Source organism: Cyclopterus lumpus, chromosome 13 (genome assembly GCF_009769545.1).
Source record: "Cyclopterus lumpus isolate fCycLum1 chromosome 13, fCycLum1.pri, whole genome shotgun sequence".
NCBI classification, from domain to species: domain Eukaryota; kingdom Metazoa; phylum Chordata; class Actinopteri; order Perciformes; family Cyclopteridae; genus Cyclopterus; species Cyclopterus lumpus.
Genome location: NC_046978.1, coordinates 1,248,508 through 1,267,972, shown reverse-complemented (window position 1 = coordinate 1,267,972; position 19,465 = coordinate 1,248,508).

The following is a 19,465-nucleotide window of genomic DNA, read 5'->3' as shown; positions in this document are numbered from 1 at the left end:
ATAAAAAGTTAGAATTTGTTTTGAATCTGCAGTGGAAACACAATGATTATACTGTGTATGTAAACATCACTGTACCATCAATCCAAGCTCATCAGATATGAACTTACAACCTCTGCAACACACACACACTTCAAAATTAGTTGTAATTTGTTTTTTACAATACACATAATGAATGCAAGTCTGTAATTTACCAGTGCAGGGGTAACTGATGCATTCTGGGCATGCATGTGTGCAAGAAAGAGAGAGTGAGAAAGAGAGTGAGTCAAAATGTCTATGTCTGCAGCTCAGATTGCCTTCCTGTAATTTACTGCGAGTGAATTGAGTGTTTGTTTAAGGACACACTCAAAAGCATGAGGTAAAGGGAAAGTGACAGCATCTACTGCTCTATTGTTTCCAGATGTGGCTCTACGAACACACACACACACACACACACACACACACACACACACACTCACACACACTCACACACTCACACAACGTATGCGCATGCAGTGCATGCACAAGCAAGCATGTTCACAAACTGACACATTCACACAAATACAGAAAGAGGAGGAGCTAAAGGAATTCAGTGCACTGACATTCATACCCTAAATGGTGGTTTCTGCATACCAGTGTGTGTGAGAGAGAGAGAGAGAGAGAAAGAGTGTGTGTGTGTGTGTCTGTGTGTGTGTGTGTGTGTCAAAACACATACCGGAATGCCACAGGTCATTTAATCTCCAGCCTTCTCACTTTAGGCAGCAGTTTCCACATTTCTGTGGTTATTTCGATATTCAGTAACTTATGACAAATCTTGAACAGCTAACAGCTCAGCCTAAATGCTGATTAAAAACAACAGTGTTTAATTCTAACTCACAAATCACACATGCACACTCAGTAACACACTTTGTTCCACTCTGCTTTTTTTAACAAGCTGAAATGGGAAAGGACCCTCATAAAATTCCTTGAACTAATAAATGTATTTTCAGAGTTGGGTTCCCTTGTGTGTAATTGTGTGTGTAGGTCTGTGTGTGTGTGTGTGTGTGTGTGTGTGTGTGTGTGTGTGTGTGTGTGTGTGTGTGTGTGTGGGGGGGGGAGAAAGAGGGGAAAGAAATTTGAATACAAAAGTAAGAGAGAAAGAGTCGGAGATATGCTGAAATACGAGACAGAGAAAAAATCTAGACAAAAAAAAGAAGTGAAAGAAAAATTAAGTATGGAGTCAAAAAAAGTGAGACAACAAAATGAGAGGGATTGTGTGTGAGGAAGAGGGAAAGGGAAATCTGTCATCCTCCAACAGCAGAATGCTGCAGCTGTTCCCTCTCACGTTGAAAAAGTGTTCCCTTTCTGCTCAGCGTCTACTCCGTATAAATAGTTCTGAGTAACTGCCACCACTAGGGATTCTGGGTGACGTAGTCTTCTTGCCCCAAGAGCCAATTTAGTCCAAGAAGGATTTGTAAATCCCAGTTCTCTGGCCAAACAAGCGAAGGAGTTGAGACTGAAAAACAAAAACCCAGCCAAGAGAGAGATTGGAGGATTATTCACCAGTAAGCTGAAACAGAGAGCTCTTTCTACATGGCAGGGGGTGTAAAGGACTGGATTTATTTCATATGTGCATATTCAAGGGGCATATTATTGTAATGTCAAAGACAAATATGTAATCTTTACTGCACATTAAGAATTATGTTTTGATAAGGTGGAACAATATTGGAATAGGATTTAAATCAGTCAGATAGTTCTCTGGCTTTAAGTTCAATCTGCACTCTTGTAATGTTAATGTTGGGCTGTGGTGTATGGAAAGCAACACAATGAGCTTAGTGCTTCATAGTAGATATTCGCCATGTATAGTCCTCAAAGTCATAGTATCTCATAAACTTTCAGTACGAACAACATTGGACTGAACCTCATAAAACCGGCAATTAACACGTGATGAATTGATAGTAACTGTGCTAATGTCATCACACTTACACCACAATGTAACAGTGCCCCTTTAGCACCACTAGATGTCACTCTTTGTCCAGACCACACCGTCATGTTCCATGTATTCTGGTTGTATGCTCTGTAATTAAATTAATCTGAGGAATACAAATTTAGCACAATAATTACTCGCATATATTCAACACTTGTTTTGAAAGCATAATTTACTGCGATCTCTACTGGTTGGACAGAAGAGAAAATCAATCCGCTTTTTTAATAATGAATCTGTGATAACAAAACCCAATTTTTAGCATTTTGCTTATGACTTCGTCATCTCAGCACTGTTTTTGAAATATAAATATTTTTCTTCATTTTGGAGCGCCATATGTTTACTGTGTACTGCACTTAAAAGGCCCAGTGTGTACGATGTAGTGCATCTACTGGTGTGTTGCAGATTGCAACCAACTAAATACCCCTCACGAGAACTACGGTGGCCTTCAGGTAAGAAGAGTTGTATTTAGGATTTTAGTACAACTATATATATACTCTGCTTTTCTACATGACTAAATAGTTGCTTTAATTTTTTTAATTCAGAACAAGATTAGAATTTATATTTAAAATATATGCAAACATTGTTTATAGAGCAGCAACAATTATGTCTACAACACAAGAGCAAGTGTCCGTTCCGGGCTACAGTAGAAACATGGCGGTGCAAGATGGCAGACTCCGTGGAAGATATTAATGGCTTTTTCTAAGTGAACAAAAAACCCTACGATTCTTCGTTCCGGGTGATTATATACTGATTAAAACATAGTTATGAATATTGCATACAATTGCTGCCAATTATTCCTCCTAAATATTCCTAAGTATTTTACAGAAGTTTTATGTGATGCTACTTTAAACTGTTACTTCACTAGATTTGAGATCTTTTTCACTACGTTTTACTCCCCTACTTGACAGCTGTTGCTGCGTCTCACTATTCATATTAAATGTTCTTCATTGCAAAGAGAGTGATTGAAAAACAGCTGTCTGGTGTAAGATGGATGGAGCTGTGCTGGTTATTATGTAACGTCGCCATAATCTACATACTAATAGGAATGAAGTATGAGTTATACCCAACTAGGTCCAACAGAACCAACAGAAGGGTGAGGGAGGGACATGTCAATCATGCACAGTTTGTACACCCATACAGTCCCAAGAAAATGTATAATTAGGTAACACACTGGGGGTGGATGATGGGTGTGCAGGGGCTTTCATTTTTTGACATACAAAATACATGACGACTAATATAAAATAACATGCGTTCATCTATCTCTTAAGGTACATAAAGTGCACTCAGGGGGGCAATTCATAGGCTGTACTGTTGGAAGCAAATGTGTGACAATGAATAAATGCAGTACCATGTGGGAGGAAGGCTGAGTTATTTCAGCGGAACATTTGTCAACTTTAGAAATGTCAACCGGTCGAGAGTCGAGCAAGCGGGACGTGAATGCTTCCATTGTTTTCCTCAATCAGAAAGCCAGTTTGGCAAGCCAAATGACTGGAAATGACTAATATATCTCCAAGAGCCCGTCTGAGTTGTTTCCTATTAGTTTTTTCCTCTGCGTCTGTGCTTAGAGAGTGCAGAATAAATAGAAAGACCAGCTGCTGGTAGGTCAGTTTGTGGATGCCATGTTTTCTCTACGTTCTGCTGGTTTGTGGTTGAACAGAAACAAGGCGTTGCCCTGTAAGTGGTGGCATTGTTACGATGCCAATAGACACTCCACAGCTACATTTCGTCCCTAGAGCCACACGTTTGAATTGCTTGTTTGTCAGTACGTCATGTTATTCATGTGTTTTTGGGTGTGTAAGTGTGTGTTTGTTCCGTTATGGGTCAGTGACTTTGTACTGCCAGTATTAAACTTGTGAACCCTGAATAGCAATGAGACAATTAGTTAAAGCCTATGATCCAGGACTCACTGTGCCCCGCTTATTAAAACTGGTCCAACACACTGCAGCTGCACCCCTGTCACACCGATATGGAAATTGGAAAATAAGTGGCAGACACACACATATATGCATTTCTATATTTCTCTATATATTAATTTATATATCAAAAGTCATCAGATAAGATATATATGATATATGCAGACTCGAAATGCAGGCCAAATAAGAGGAAAGGGTCAGAAAGCAGGGGAGGAAGAGAGGCCTGGAGGGGCATTGATAGTATCTCTTTTTATGGGGTTATGGGGTTTTTACTGCAGCGTCATCCCCTATTTGCAGTCGCAGTATGATCATTGAGGAAAGGTTGAACTGGACAGTTTAAATCCAATTAGTCAGGAGAAAAACGACTACATCAACTATGTACTCTTTCTAAAACCCAACAATGTATCAAGCAGATTAGTGAAGGGATCAATAAAGAATTGAAAAATAAAATCCTCTCGAAGTTATCCGTAACTACTAAATCCATGTGAGATAGCCAACCTCAACACATGGAGGCCAAGTGATAGGTTGAGGATTGGGGACATTTAGGCTTATTTTTAACCTGTGGCACATATCCATAAGGATAAGTATGTCACAAAAACTGCCTCAGGAAAAGCATAGAATGTATTAGTGGCAGCTACAAAACTAGATGAAATGAAGAAAACTTTTATACAACTACACACATGTGTGCATTATGATAACTGCGTGCATTTGAGGGGATGTGTTTAAGTATTCATTCAACTTTGACCCAGAGGTAGCATAAAGCCGTTACATAATGTGGTTACACTACATCACACATAATGACAAATAGTTTGCTCACAGGTTATTTATAACGATGATGATTATGGTTTATAAAAATGGTGTTATAGCGGCTATCATGCACAGATTTTCTGCAAATATCACAGCTGCCAACAATCTTATTAGCAGGCCAGAAAGAAATACCAAAAATAGGCATTAAGCTAGAAACCAGCTGGGCCCCTGTGGCCAGGTGATGGCTAATCTCTTCTTTTACTGTCAGTGGTGATATTGCTGTGGGATAGTGGCAATTCAGCAGGAAATGGAAGGAGTATGGATATTTTGAGCATCCCACAAAGGGAGGAAACTACCATGTTTATATTGAGTTGCAGACCTACAGCTGTAAAAGATGAGGTGAGAGGGGTTGTGCACAAACTGGACCCTAATTATGTTACCCCCAAAAGACATGTGACAAATATCTGAATGACTAAAGAACCATACTGCCAAATGAGAGCATCTCTCATGGAGCACTGGGCCATCAGGGGGAAAGCCACATGCATAGTGACAGATGCTGCTGCAGATGTGAATCTCAGATATATTATATGATCATTTATATTTGGTTTGGCAGATACTGTACTAAAGAGACCTGTGCTATCCAATGCCTTCCCTAATTAGAAGCTTATACCTGCTAGATGTGCAGGACGTAGACACCTGCTGGAACAATTTGTTTCTGTGGCATGTGTTCAAGCCAAGAAAGCCACTGGCTCAGCTCTGGTCTGACAACAAACTCTAACCCCCGATGACTGCAGAGGAATATCACAATACAGGTGAGAGCTTCACTGTGCTGTCATCCTTCACTGACACCACCAGAAGAGGAGGGGGTTTCAGGCTCCAATGCAACACCACTTTCAAAAAAGATTGAATACTCTGTCCTAGGAACAAATCCCTGCTGTGACCACATTTTGCAGTCCACCGAGGAGAGAAGCACAATGCTGGACCCACGATTTAAGACCAACAGCTAACACACACATCTGCTGAGGCAACCAGGCATCATATAACATAACATCAGCACCATGCACAAAAACATAATTTAACCCCAAGCTTCTCAGGTGATCTTATTCAATATAAACTGTGTATATAGCCAACATGTCAAGTTATGTTGACATTATTATGGGAATTATCTGTTCAGAAGAATTTAATACATTATATCCAATACTTGTGTTCATAGTTTAGTTCCATCATGTTTGTTTGGTGCCACTGTGATGATGTGATGGGACACATAATGACTCGCTTGTGTTGGCAGCACATTAATAATCCTTCGCTGCCACTAAAGTGCATTTATTGTGTGCTATTTGGATAATTCAATGCTACTGGCTACTTCTATGTAGTCTTAACAGCTGACACAAACACTAATTAGTTAAAGCATACATTTACATTAAATCAATGAACCTACTATATGAATTTTGAATTTCACGATATGAGGTATGATAATGAGGCCTAACTGGCTGCGTGCTGTCTACAGGAGCTGATTTAATGTAGTCTGTGACTTAGGAGATATTTGATTTGTTGTTGTTGGATATCTGTTATAGTTGCACTCCATCTGATAATCCAGGTTTATTAAGCACCTTAACCTCTACAGAATCAATGTATGCTTACAAAAAATGCATGAATAAATGTTAGCAGACATTACAATTCTCATTACATCTAGCATTGAGCCTTGGTCATGGTGGTCAGCCTCCCTGCTGTTTGAACTGAACTGACTCACCACCAAAGGGTGATCAGTAGGCAGCGCTGCACACTTTCTTCCAATGATCCATGCTAACGACCAAAACATATGCCTTTGGGTCTCGTTTAACAACTACAGAGTTGATCACCAGCCCAAGGAGTTCTGGCACTAATTGCACTAATAAGCTATGTGTTCTGAAAAGTCCAGGACTAACACATTGAGACTGGATGCTATAAATTGGGAATTAATATTCCACTCCACCTCTGGCTCTTTTTTTCTCCCAGAGAAATGACGCACCAAATTCCCTAAGCCAGTTCATGTTGTTAAGTTCAACATTACATTAAGCTTCATCTCGGCTGCTCTGCCCTTTTCCCGTTTGACATCATCCTTCAACACGCAAATGTTGCGCAAATATTATCTTTTCTCCCCGTGCTAAAGTTGGGGAATTAGGGAGTATTTGCAGTATTCTGCAAAGCGAGCAGGTAGTGTGAACATCAGTTCATCACTCGTATGAGCGCCACACGGGATTTACAATGATTGAAAGCACATTGTCAAGTCGGGGAGAAATGATTGTAACAGAAGAAGTTAAAGTACATAGACAAGCAGTTGACTGCAGAACCACACACAGCGCATTTGAAGGGATCCTCTCGAGGAATACATAATGCTTCCCATACATGCATGATCACCCGTACACACTGAGGTGGGTAATCAGTCTTATTTTACAGCAACGTCTACCGAGCGGTGTGCAGAAATCAATGGCACATTTAAATGTCAGACAATGCTTCAATGTTAGGAGAAACTGAAATGTCAAGAAAATCCACATTTACTCTGGCCTCCCGGGTCAGTCCGCAGAGATACACACGGATACACACACTACCACGACTTACATTTCCCTCTGTTTTCTCCTCTCTTTTATATTTGTTTCGTCTCCTACATCAGACAAAGGACAAAGGACAAATATGGCGATGTCAGCTGATCAGTCGTCTTATCTTTCCAACCCTTCAGTCCTAACAACAAAACTCAATTAGAGAAGCTAACACTTATTCTCATGATCAATTATTCTTATTCACAATTTATAATTTTGTCTGTAATGTTAGAAAATAGAAAAAAGATGTGATCATAATTCCCTCAAGGCAAAGATGAACACTGCAAAACCCAAAATACATTCCGAAAAGCAGCAAATCCTCACATTTCAGATGCTGAAACATTGTTCAGCATAATTGCTTGAAAAGTGACTTAATTGATTAATCTATTATAGTCCATCGACTAAATTCCTTAATTGTTTTGTTCTGTTACTAAAAGGTTTGGCCACGTTTTCTTTACATTTTCTGCTGTTATTCATAAGAAGATGATCTTGTGTTCTTTGGTCACATGGTGAATGTTGCATCATTATCAGTCCAACGTTTTAGTGAAATCAAATGAGCACACTTGGAAGATCAACATTACTTTATGAGCTTTGCTTTAGTGTCACCGTCAAGTCCAATTGTCAAGTTCCGACACACGATCATTTAGGATCAAAGAATTAAATGAAATTAGCTGAGTCCATTCAAGTTCCTGAGCCATTTCCTTTCAATAGAAAGGTCACCCTCACGATTAACTTCACGTTTTCAGACATAATACTGGCAACGGTTAAAAAATGCCCAGTTGCCCAACATGATGGTCATCAGTCTAGGTTTTGTAATGCAGCCAAAAGGGTTCCCTTTCTTGGTCTTCAACTTCTCTGTATCCCCTTTCCTCCTCAGCCTCACTTTCCTCTTTAATTCTGCCCATTTTCTCATCTCGCCCCACACAGACCACTTGGCTCTCTTTCACCATCACCTTCCATTTCCCACAACCTTTTGTTACACATTTGTAATCCCCACGTGTACTCATCTTGTCTCCTTCCACCTGAGCCTCATTCTTGGTCATCCTCTCCATCCCTCAACTCCTATTGAGTGCCGCTTAAGGCCATAATCAGACTTCCAGTGCTCACCACTGATTGGGCCCGAAGGGAAATGGCAGCAGGAAAAAAGGTGGCGCTACAGGGCTGTGACTGAGAAGTGTGTGTGTGTGTGTGTGTGTGTGTGTGTGTGTGTGTGTGTGTGTGTGTGTGTGTGTGTGTGTGCACGTGGAGAGAGAAGTGTGTGAAAGAAAAAGAGAGCGAAGTGGGAGCATGACAAGAGATAGAAGAGCATCTGAACACAGGAGAAGATCTCTGGCCCTCATTTAATTCAAGGTGTTCTCTTCTTGTTATGCTCCATGTTTCTGTCAAACAGGCACACATACACACAGTCAAACTGAGATGCTCTCTCTTTCTCTCCCTTTCTCTCTCCAATAACCATGCAGGAGTGGCATGCATTATGCATGAATGTGGATGCGGGGAAAACACAGACAGGTAAAGCTGTGTCTGTGAATGTGTGCTGGGCATTGCAGTGTGACCCAGAGTTTGTAGACTCAGTCTAAATCCCCTTTTAGATCGATTCCTGAGATATACCAGATGAGCGTGCTCAAGCACAACTGTGGTTCACACATGTACACATAATACATCCATGTGTGTGTGTTTGTTGCTCTGAGTGCTGGATGTTTGTGGTGCAATTTATTCAGACAACCTTTACAGCAGGAGAGCTCATTTAAGTCCAGCAAGCCGAAGAAGGTTTTCTAAGTATATACAACAAACTTGTCGACCACCAAAGTTCCACAAACTTTCAAAGTCAAATTGTATGACTGCGTCATGCCCTTATTTTCAGACAGAAAGTTGAATTCATATTCTAAAGACCGGCTTTTTGCAGACAGCTATTCATTACAATAGCATGTGTTAATCAGGACAGCCTCACTAAGATTAAGCAGAAAAGAGGACAAAACAATTGCACACGACCGAATAAAAAGTAAAAAAGACTATTGACAACACGGCAGGTGTAACATGAATCAAATTACCTGGCATGTTCTACACAATCATCCGTATACCAGAGCATAACGGCAGACAACACATGGGTGAATGTGCACTACAAAATCACAGCGGCTGCAGCCCACAAACAGCAATGAGGCTGCACATGAAGCTTGGTGGTTGACGCTCTCTTTAGGAGAGTTTCTTCATCCTCACCTGTGCAATCTGCCCTTGTTTACTCTCAAAGTATTGGGTCATTGAACCGATCCTCTTGGCCCGTTGGCCTCCTAAAATAAATTCTCTAAAATCATCTGGATTGGTAGGAGTACCTGAAAATAGAAGATAATAATACAATCAACCAATCACAAATTATTGAAATATAATAAAATTGAATGTTTCTGAAAGGTTACTTAATTCATGAAAGATACGTCTGTCAATCATGATGCCTGATATACCTTGGAACGTAAGACGTTTTTCTCCTAGTCCTGCAGCAGTAAGTCTATCTTTAGCGTATCGGTTGGGGACTATGGACCCATTTTTATCCTCAATACAGCAGAAAGAGTGAGTGTACGAATTAACTTGTGCAGGAGCAGCAACAGTTCGCCTCCTTGTCGTCGTCCTTCCTCCATTGTACCGACCAAACAGTCTTGAAACCTCGGCTAGAATCAAGTGAAGATCGAGCATAAACTATAAATCAGTACAAGAGAATAAGGACGTTGCAGAAGAAACGTGTTGGCCAACTAAATCCTATCACACATGACGCACAGCATGAATAAATAAATCACTCATCACAGCGATAGTTATTTACCTACCATCCACTGGGTGCCTGGGTGTTATGTTATGAGGCCCTGGAGGGGAACTTGGGTTGTTTGCGATTCTTGGTGCTGCAAAAAAAATAAAAAAGCAGTGAACACCACATGGCTCCCAAGTTCAGCTTAATATAACGTTAGTATGTTGGCACCTTGACCAACAGTATTTAAAAGGTAGCTAAACAACTGCTGTTGTTATGCTGCCTAACGTTAAACGTTTAAACAGAAACTTACAGTTCTCAAGCTGCTCAGCCGCATCCCGCAGCAAGTCTGCCAGCGGCCGCCGGGTCGAAACCATGAGTGCTGCTAGCCTAGACAGCTTTATGACTTGGTCTACAGGGGCCATGTGCTAGGGATCGATTGCTTCTGTCTTGCTCCAATACTTCACCAATCCTGTTTAACAATGAGGTTCGGACCGCCCCAGCTCATTTGCATACAAGGACACATAAATACAGAAATAAATAAATGAAGAAATACGTGTGGACATATAAATACAGAAATAAATAAATGAAGAAATACATAAATGTAGAAATAGATTTATTTAATGATGTCCTGTTTATGTATCAGCTTATATTTATTTATTCCTGTATTTATTTATACATTTATTTATTTATTTATTTATTCCTGTATTTATTTATACATTTATTTAAGCATTTATTTATTTATTCCTGTATTTATTCATGCATTTATTAATTTATTTATACTTAAGTCATTTTCTGTCCTCCATAGTGTACAGCCAGACAACTAAATACACACATTCAGGTAGTGTGATGAGTCACGGTGAGTAGATCCTCCTTTGTCCCGAACAACGATTGAATACAACTCGTCGATCAGATATTTTAGATATTTTAGTAAATGGACACAACAAGTTTACTGGAAATTGTATCTATGTTTTTTACCATAAAATGACAGCTTGTTTGCTAATATTGTTTTCTCAATATCTTCCAAACCCCACCAATGTTGACAAAAGCAGCCCAAAATTGACCTACCAAGGCCGCCCAATTGAGTGGAAACCAGCCCAATTTGGCAACACTGACAAACCACCATTGTAGGTGTGTTTGATTTGGGTCACTTAATGTGCCAGCCGGGTGGTGCATTAAATAAGTGTGAGGTAGTAGCAACCTTTTTAAACCTTTGCCAGGGTGTAGCTAAATTAATCCCTAATCAAGCCTATATAGCAATGCCCTATGTAATTTGTGCTGTTTCAAAACTGCCAACAAAACCACAAACTATTACATTAGATCGTCCCTCACAGCTGACAATGTTTAGGAACTTTATAGTTGAGGAGTTTTTTGGTCGACTGTGTACATTTGTCTTTCAAAAGAATAAACTTAAAACATACAGACAGACCAAAGACAGAATATCAACAAACAACATAATGTAAAATACATTAATGTACCTTAATTTGTGTCAAATATAAGTGCTTCACTTCCTGGTGTTAAGATCTAATTAGTTAGTTAGAATGTTAGTTGTCTTTATGCTGTTAAAAAGAGAGTATTTGCAAGCTATTATGTTATGTTCTCCCCGTGTGATTTTAAATAAAACAAGGCCTTGGGGACAATGAAACTTGACGTTGACGTTTGAAAAAGCCTATGCTGTCAAGCTCTTTTTCTAACTGTGCTGTCAGAAATGAATTTGATGTCATCTACATTTAGGTAGTTATCCACAGGAATGACATCGAGAACCTATAATAAAAGTGCAGTGGGCCCTATAATCCATAGTTGTGCGACTGTGGGTCAGTGGTTAGCAAGTCCGTCTTTCAATCAGGGGGTTGGTGGTTCAATCCCGCCCTAGTCGATGTGTCCTTGAGCAAGACACTTAACCCTGAATTGCTCCCTGTAGCTGTTCTACAGTGTGTTAATGTGATTGTAAGTCGCTTTGGATAAAAGCGTCAGCTAAATGACATGTAATGTAATAGTAAACTGTTTTCAGAACTGACGGTCATAACATGGATTTTTCTTTTAAGATTGATACTTTTGGAAATGGTAAAGACATGCTGGCCTACCTCACACTGACCAATGCCAAGCATATCATACATACAAGTGTACTGTGTGTTGATATTCAGTCATTTATGCATATTCCCACACCTGAAGCCACATGCAGATCCAAGGGAATCACTATATTTTAATAAAAAACTGAACCTAGTAATGTCAGACGTGGGTATATTCAGCGTTGCTATTTCTTGACAGCTACTATATATTTCTTCTGAGGGCATCTGTGTGTGTGTGTGTGTGTGTGTGTGTGTGTGTGTGTGTGTGTTAGTGGGAGTCAGTTTGTAAAGGGCAGAAGCAGAAGCAGACATGTGTGCCCATGAAGCTGTGCAGCAGGAGTGTCTGCCAGCCCCTGGCCCTCCATCAAAGACGGCAAGATGGGGACCGAAAGAGAAAGAGACATGAAAGTGAGACAGGGGGATGGAGAGGGCTTGCGTTACGAGGCATATGGCCTGTGTGAGGAGACATATGTTTCTCTGTGGATGGGAGAGGTGAGAGCACACTTGCCCTGTTGCTTCTGCTATTGCAACCTCCCCAGGGGATGGACAGACAGATGTGTAGACCAACCTCTCTCTAATGATATTCTCTGAAGTCCTCTTCATCTCCTCATCACGCCTCACGTTCACAATCCCTCCAGAGTTGCTCTACTCATCTTATCTCTTAGACTCTGTGGCCGTTACTCATGCATGCATGTATAGTATGTAATCTATGTGTTTATACGTAGTGTTTGTTTCTGTCAGTAACTGACCAGTGCATCAGTGCTCCCCTTTTCTACAAATGTATCCAATGATGCCTGATTGAATTGTTCATGTATCAGAACACGTTCAATGTGCGTTTTGAAGTTTCTGAAGGTACCTAAACAAATACTGATGCTCAAAATATATATTTCAATGCAACAGGTTAGCCACTTTTATAACCACAACCAATGTGTAAGATTTTATATGAAAATTGAACAAATCTAATTATTTCTATTGGGTTTGTTTTGGGGAATGAGCTCATTTGCTTTCTTACCACTGTAACGTCCAGCCCTTCCGTGTGGTGTTGTTGTCACTGTCAGGTTGTCTGTTGTGTCTTCTGTCACTCACCTTGTCTCTCCTTTCACGCTCCTCCCTCCTCGTGTGTCCCCCTCCTGTGTGATTGGAAGCCCCGCCTTCCCCCATGTATTTAGTCTTTGTCAAGTCTGTGCCAGTGTGTCTCAGTCTGTCCCAGTGAGCTTACAGCAATTCCTCAGAGTGTTTTCCCTTGTGCTCCGACCAGTTCTGTTTTACCGATTCTGATTCCTCTGCCTGTGTGACTGATCCTCCATGTACCGAGATTTGATTTAGACCTTGTTTTTGCAGCCGAGTCTCGAGTCTACATTTGAGTCCTGCTCCCTGTGGTCCCCAGTCCGTGACAACAGTTAGAAGAGAAGAGCAATACCACTCTCATGTATATGGAGCCATTTAGCTTCGCTTAACATAAAGACTGGAAGCAGTGGTATTCTACTTTGTCATAAACAGTTAATTGAGCTGCTCAGCCCTCCTTTGTTTCATCTCCCTTACAATGTTGGTTGCTAGATGCGGTTGGTGAGCCCGGGTTTTAGTACTAATTAATACCAAGCAAAGAAAATATTGAGTGGGGTAAAAGAAAAGAACTTGGCAGGTTTTCATACACCAGCTACTCCAATAATCCTACGTGCCCAATACTACAAAGAGTGTACAAACTGCATGTGATATCCCCAGGTCTTTTTTGTGTATATATCACATTATAAGGATGCAGCATTGCTTTTCTTTCATCATCTTGGAGAACGTATTCAACATCGCAGTCAACCTCATATTTCTTTTCATAAATTACACCTTTTTATTTTCTGTCTCTTCTTTATATTCTGTCTTTTCTACGGTGCACGTCAGGTCTCAGGTGGTCTCCAGTTGTTCCATTATTCCCTCTACCAGGGTTAGGGGTTGTTGCTAATGCAGCTATAAATCACATTCCATATATATATATATATATATATATATATATATATATATATATATATATATATATATACATAGAGAGAGAGAGAGAGAGTGAGAGAGAGAGAGAGAGACTTAATTAAGAGAGTAAAGCAAAGGCTGGGTCACAGGGAAATGGTAAAGGTTAGACAAACAGGCACATTGCTTTGCTTTCATAAGATGTCTGATAGTAGTTGGTGACTGCATCGTGAATGTCAGAAATACATTGTATGACCAGGTGTTCGAGTGTCCGACTTTCGGAAAAAAGGAAGATTTTGGCTGTGATGTCAGTTTTACTTCTTGAAAGTTTTTTTCAAATGATTATTTTTTCATGTTCTAGCAAGTTGTGTTGTTTTACACGCTGGAAATATCTAGAGATCATAATACAGTTCAGATTCTAAGAGAACATTTATCAGTCATCATTCATCTACTGATTAATATCCATCCCGTCTCTTTAGTGCACCTGTTATAAGACTAATATATCAGTAACCTGAGACACTGTGTGCGCACAGTTACAATTGTGTGACAATGAACAATTAAAGATAAACCTTATTCAAACCTCCTTGTGTGCGATGGGCTCCTTCAATGTATTATTCTGTGACAACTTCTGTTCATCAGCACCCTGAAAGGAATAACGTATTTATATTATCAATATGTTATAGCTGCACTATTATGAGAGTCCACTAGCTTTCACTGCAGTGTGATCTGGATAAGAGTGTCAGCTGACTGGATGCAAATGTAGAAAGAGGTCATTTTCCTTGACCTTGCATGTGATGTGAAGCATTGATATGATAATGCTCTAATCTGCTTTCAGTGCTGCTGGTGTTACTATAACCAGGTGCAGTGAGTCAGGGTTACATGCTGGTTTTAGTCAGAGGCTGGAAGCACATCACATGCAACAACCACAGACTCTAGCTACATGGTTAGTTTGCAAGTTTACATTTTACCATTAGCACCATGTTATAATAGAACAGCGCTAAACGACTTGCTGTAAAATCAACATCCATTTGGTCCCACATTACAAAAGCAGGTATCATCCCTTGGTGTATACATACACATCAGAGAGATGGAGGATTTACTACATTATTGTGTCACTTTTTTGTTTTTTTACAAAGTTGTTGCATTTAACTGTTGAACTTTGATGATAATATATTTAGCTTTGGTACAAACTCTAGAGCACTGGTGAGATATTAAAAATGCCCAAGGGTCACAAGTCTGACAGAGTTTAACAGCATCTGTGTTTTGATAGTTAAGTGCTAAAGCAGCAGATTAATGGGCCGTGTGTGTACCATGTAAGACAGGGAGAGGCTGAGGGAGGGAGGTATGGTGAATAACAGCTTCCAATGTAGGGATATCCCACCGGTCTTTGCAGGTCATTAGAGCGAAAATCCAAACACACATACACACAAACATATACACCCTGGCAGCCTCACTGCAATTTATTACCTCTATTTATATCTGTTACAGCCACGGAGGAGATAAAGAGGGGGATTGGATAATGCAGGGAAACGGGGCAAGAGGTAGATGGAGGGGTATCAGGAGAATAGCAGGGGAGAGAGATGTAGAAAAGAGGGGGATGGGGGAGGCAGCAAGAAGAGGGTTTTGGTACAAGGACAACAAATCATGAGAACAGGATAAATAGACAGAAGAAGATTGAGACGGACGAGAAGAGAGAGAGAGGTCTGTAGGATTCTGGGACAGCTGAGATCTTGCGGAACAAAACGACATCCTCTGTTGCCATGACAACTGCCTCCATGTGAGCAATCACTCGGTCCCATGCTTGCTCGCCCACATAGAGAGGAGGCACACACACACAAACAGACACACACATGCATACACGCTCATAGACACAACTCTTGAACATGCCCTCAAACTCCCACGCTGCCTGGCAACTTACCTCTCATCCGCCCACCTCTATCTCTCCAGCCATCCATCCATTGATGCAGTCTACTTCCCAACACATCGGCATCCATGCTTCCTTGCACTCCGTCTGCCACCTTTAAATGTGTCCAGGAAGTCCTATCCTTCCTGTCGGGATTTCTTTTGAGTTATCAGAGATAAAAGGTCAATGTTAAAAGTTTAGCAGGGTTACAACATATTTAAGTATTACAGTCATAGATCATTAATTTATAATTTTGCAGAGCATTACTTTTCTAGACTCTCAAGTTTAATGTGTTACCATGGATGACGATGTGTCTGTGTAGCTGTATCATGTGGCAGTGTGTTTGTTGGTATGCAGTGTTGGTATGCACTGCTAGATAGCGCTGTAAGGCACAACAGAGAGGACCACAGCTGTTGTACTGAATCAACGGACACTCACAGAGTACAAATCCATGCACATATTTTGAATGTGTGTCAAGAAAATTTTAAAAACACACTCATGAACACACTGACACAAAGGGCACATCACACTCAGCACAAGGTCACATTAACATGGATAGTCTGTACACATGGTGTTCTGTACACATCCACTAGAGAAGAGACAGTTGGCACAGAGGGGGAGGGCATTGCTGACCAATATTCCACCTTGCCTTTTCCCTGCCAAGGCAAAGAGTGCCAACAAACATGCTGCCGCCACACACAAACACAAACACAAACACACACACACACACACACACACACACACACACTCGCACAAATGCAGTGGCCTTGGCTAAGAGAATCCCAGGGACAAACACGACGCAGCAGTAATCACCAGAGAGACACTCGTCATGAAGTGGAAATCATTAAATCCATACTGACATAAATTACGTTGCCTTTGTTTAACCGTTGCCTTATGTCACCATGGAAAGAGGGTCACATTGGAGAGATTGGTCATATTGGGTGTAATTTTATGATAACGTGACACAATTATAATTATATTGTTTCTGCAGACGACTTGTGGGATCATGCACATTAGAACAATATAATCAGTACATGAAAAACAATAATTAAAAGGACAATGAGCTATAACACGTGATGTAGTACAAATTAACAGACCCACTTTTACATTCTGCCCTGAAAATCACACTCGCTGTCCAAGGTGCTGATCCTGTCACGGGCAGGGATACAGAGAGAAATAGCCCTCAGAAGACACATGAAGACATAATACATTATACACAGTATGTGTGCTGTAAGTCATCATACTTTTAGCGTTTCTGAAGTGAATGCAAAAATAATATACCCCACGGCACAATATTCATCACTCCTGTAAAGGCACTTTGGATGAGAAACAAATGGCCTTGAATGCATTTGTTTTGTTTTCTGCATGATGGAAGCCTGGGCCCATCATGCACAAGAAAAACACCCCAAAGAGGTAACTTATACACATGTATTGCTGACTTCGATGGCCATGCAGCTTTGAAGGAAACTGGAGTACTATAAGGGGGAAACCTTCGTGGAAGACAATGACAACTCAATGTGTGAGTTTTCCTTGCTGTGTGTTGACGGTGCTAATCACCAAGCCACTGCGTCACCTCGTACACAGACAGCCTGCTCAAACAGAAAGTCCCTGGTGATCCGTGTAAGAGTGTCAATAAAAGACTAAATTTGCGACTTAGGGGACGATGGCAAGTTTTCAAACCAGGCTGTCTGTCTGTGATGAGTCGCTAAAACTAGAATTTTGTGTTTGTGTACTGCATGCCTTTCTAACCGTGTAAATTAATTTATGCAACAACCTGCTGTTTTATGTGCGGATTAATAGCAGCCAGTTTACTGAAAATCATGAACTGAAAATGATGACCGTTTAAAAGTTTGTTGAAAGTCAAACTTTACAATGGCTTAAAAGGAAAAACTATTCAACAACCAATCCTCTGAGCTCTTCACTGATGTTTCAGTCATTAATTGTAACAATAAATGATGGCATTCATCTGCCTCTCCTTTGATAATGTGTCCTGTTCGAACACATGGAGGCAAATCTTGCGGCATAGGAATGGCATTAAGATCTAAGAGCTGTGTTTTCTTTCAATGGTTCAAAAATGTGTTTATTCAATGTTTCTTTTGTCTGATAAATTATTAACAGGCTTGAGTCTAGAGTCCACACAAAACTACTACTTTCTAAAGGGAAACACTACTAATTTACATTGATATTTGAATAACCTGAACAGTGGTGTAATTGCCATCAATTGCAAAAATGCATGCAAAAAAGTACAAACAATATCTCGCCCTCTACTGTGTCAGTAATGCAAGATTAAGTACATCTTAACAGTCCCGAATACATCTGTGTGTGTGTGCGAGACTTCGGTCTGGTTCTGAAGAGGATTCTCTCTCCGGACGAGCTGGTTGTGAATGATGAGTCATCCAGAGTAGGCCTTTGATATTCCATTTAAAACTCACTGAGACTTCTGCTGCTGCGAGGTCACACACACAAACACACACACACGCACACACACACGTAGTCTCGCACACAGACAAACCCTCACACTTATCGATTAAGTTGGAGGTGCAGCCGCTATTTTCATTCATCCAGAGTCTCCCCTGGCTCCTGCTATCGATTACATTTTACCGGGTGTTTCATTCCCAGCCAGAGTACGCCTGCCAAAGCCTCCACCTCCAACACTACTCTCAATGTTTATTGGCCATATAGTAGCACTGCAACTGCACTCAGCGCTTGTATTATTCCGCTCATAAACGTTCATTATTTATGTTTATGTATTAAAGCTGCAAAGTGAATAGCCTTTATCTTCAAAGGGTCATTTTTTCTTTTTCTTCTTGCAAAGTTTGTTCATGAAAAGAAAATCCTTGCAAACTCCAGCTGAAGGCTATTGCACGCACGTAAGACAGTTTACAACACAATAATTGTGACGGCACGGTAAAGCTGTGTGTATATTGCTATGTGAAATGTCCATGTGTGTGTGTGTGTGTGTGTGTGTGTGTGTGTGTGTGTGTATGGGAGAAAGAACAGAGAAACAGAGAAAGCATTGTAAGTCATCCTGAAATCACGTGCAGCTTATTTCCTCCTTATCCTGTATGACTGAGAAACCTTGTGATTATAGTCACTTGTTATGGTTCTCTTCTCTCTCTCTCTCTCTCTCTCTCTCTCTCTCCCCCCTTTCTCTCTTTCTGTCTCTCTCTCTCTCCTTTTTCTTCTTTCCCTGTTACATAGGAAAATAATCTAGAAGAACTACAAGGACGAGGCCTGTAACTAAAGAGAAACAACAGTTTCACTCTCGGCAGCTTGTTGCCTTAGAGACCAGCAGAGAGCAAGAGATAAAGAGAGCAAGAGATAAATCTGTGAAATCTTCTGATCGTGTGTGTGTGCGTGTGTGTGTGTACAGAGAAGGGGGTTGGCTTCTGACACAGAGCAGAGGAAAATTCCCACATAACGTCTCTCCCTGCTCGCTGCCCTGTGTTTCTTTCTGACAAATTGTTACATCAATGCCGAAAATCAGATCCAATTATTACAAATTAGATAGCGGCCCCGTCTTTCACCAGTGCATGCCCTCACCTCTGAAACGCTACTCGACAGACACTCTGCTAAACAATAGATAGTGTCTTTGTCTCACTGGGGTGAAAAGAAACCACAGAGTTAAACGAGG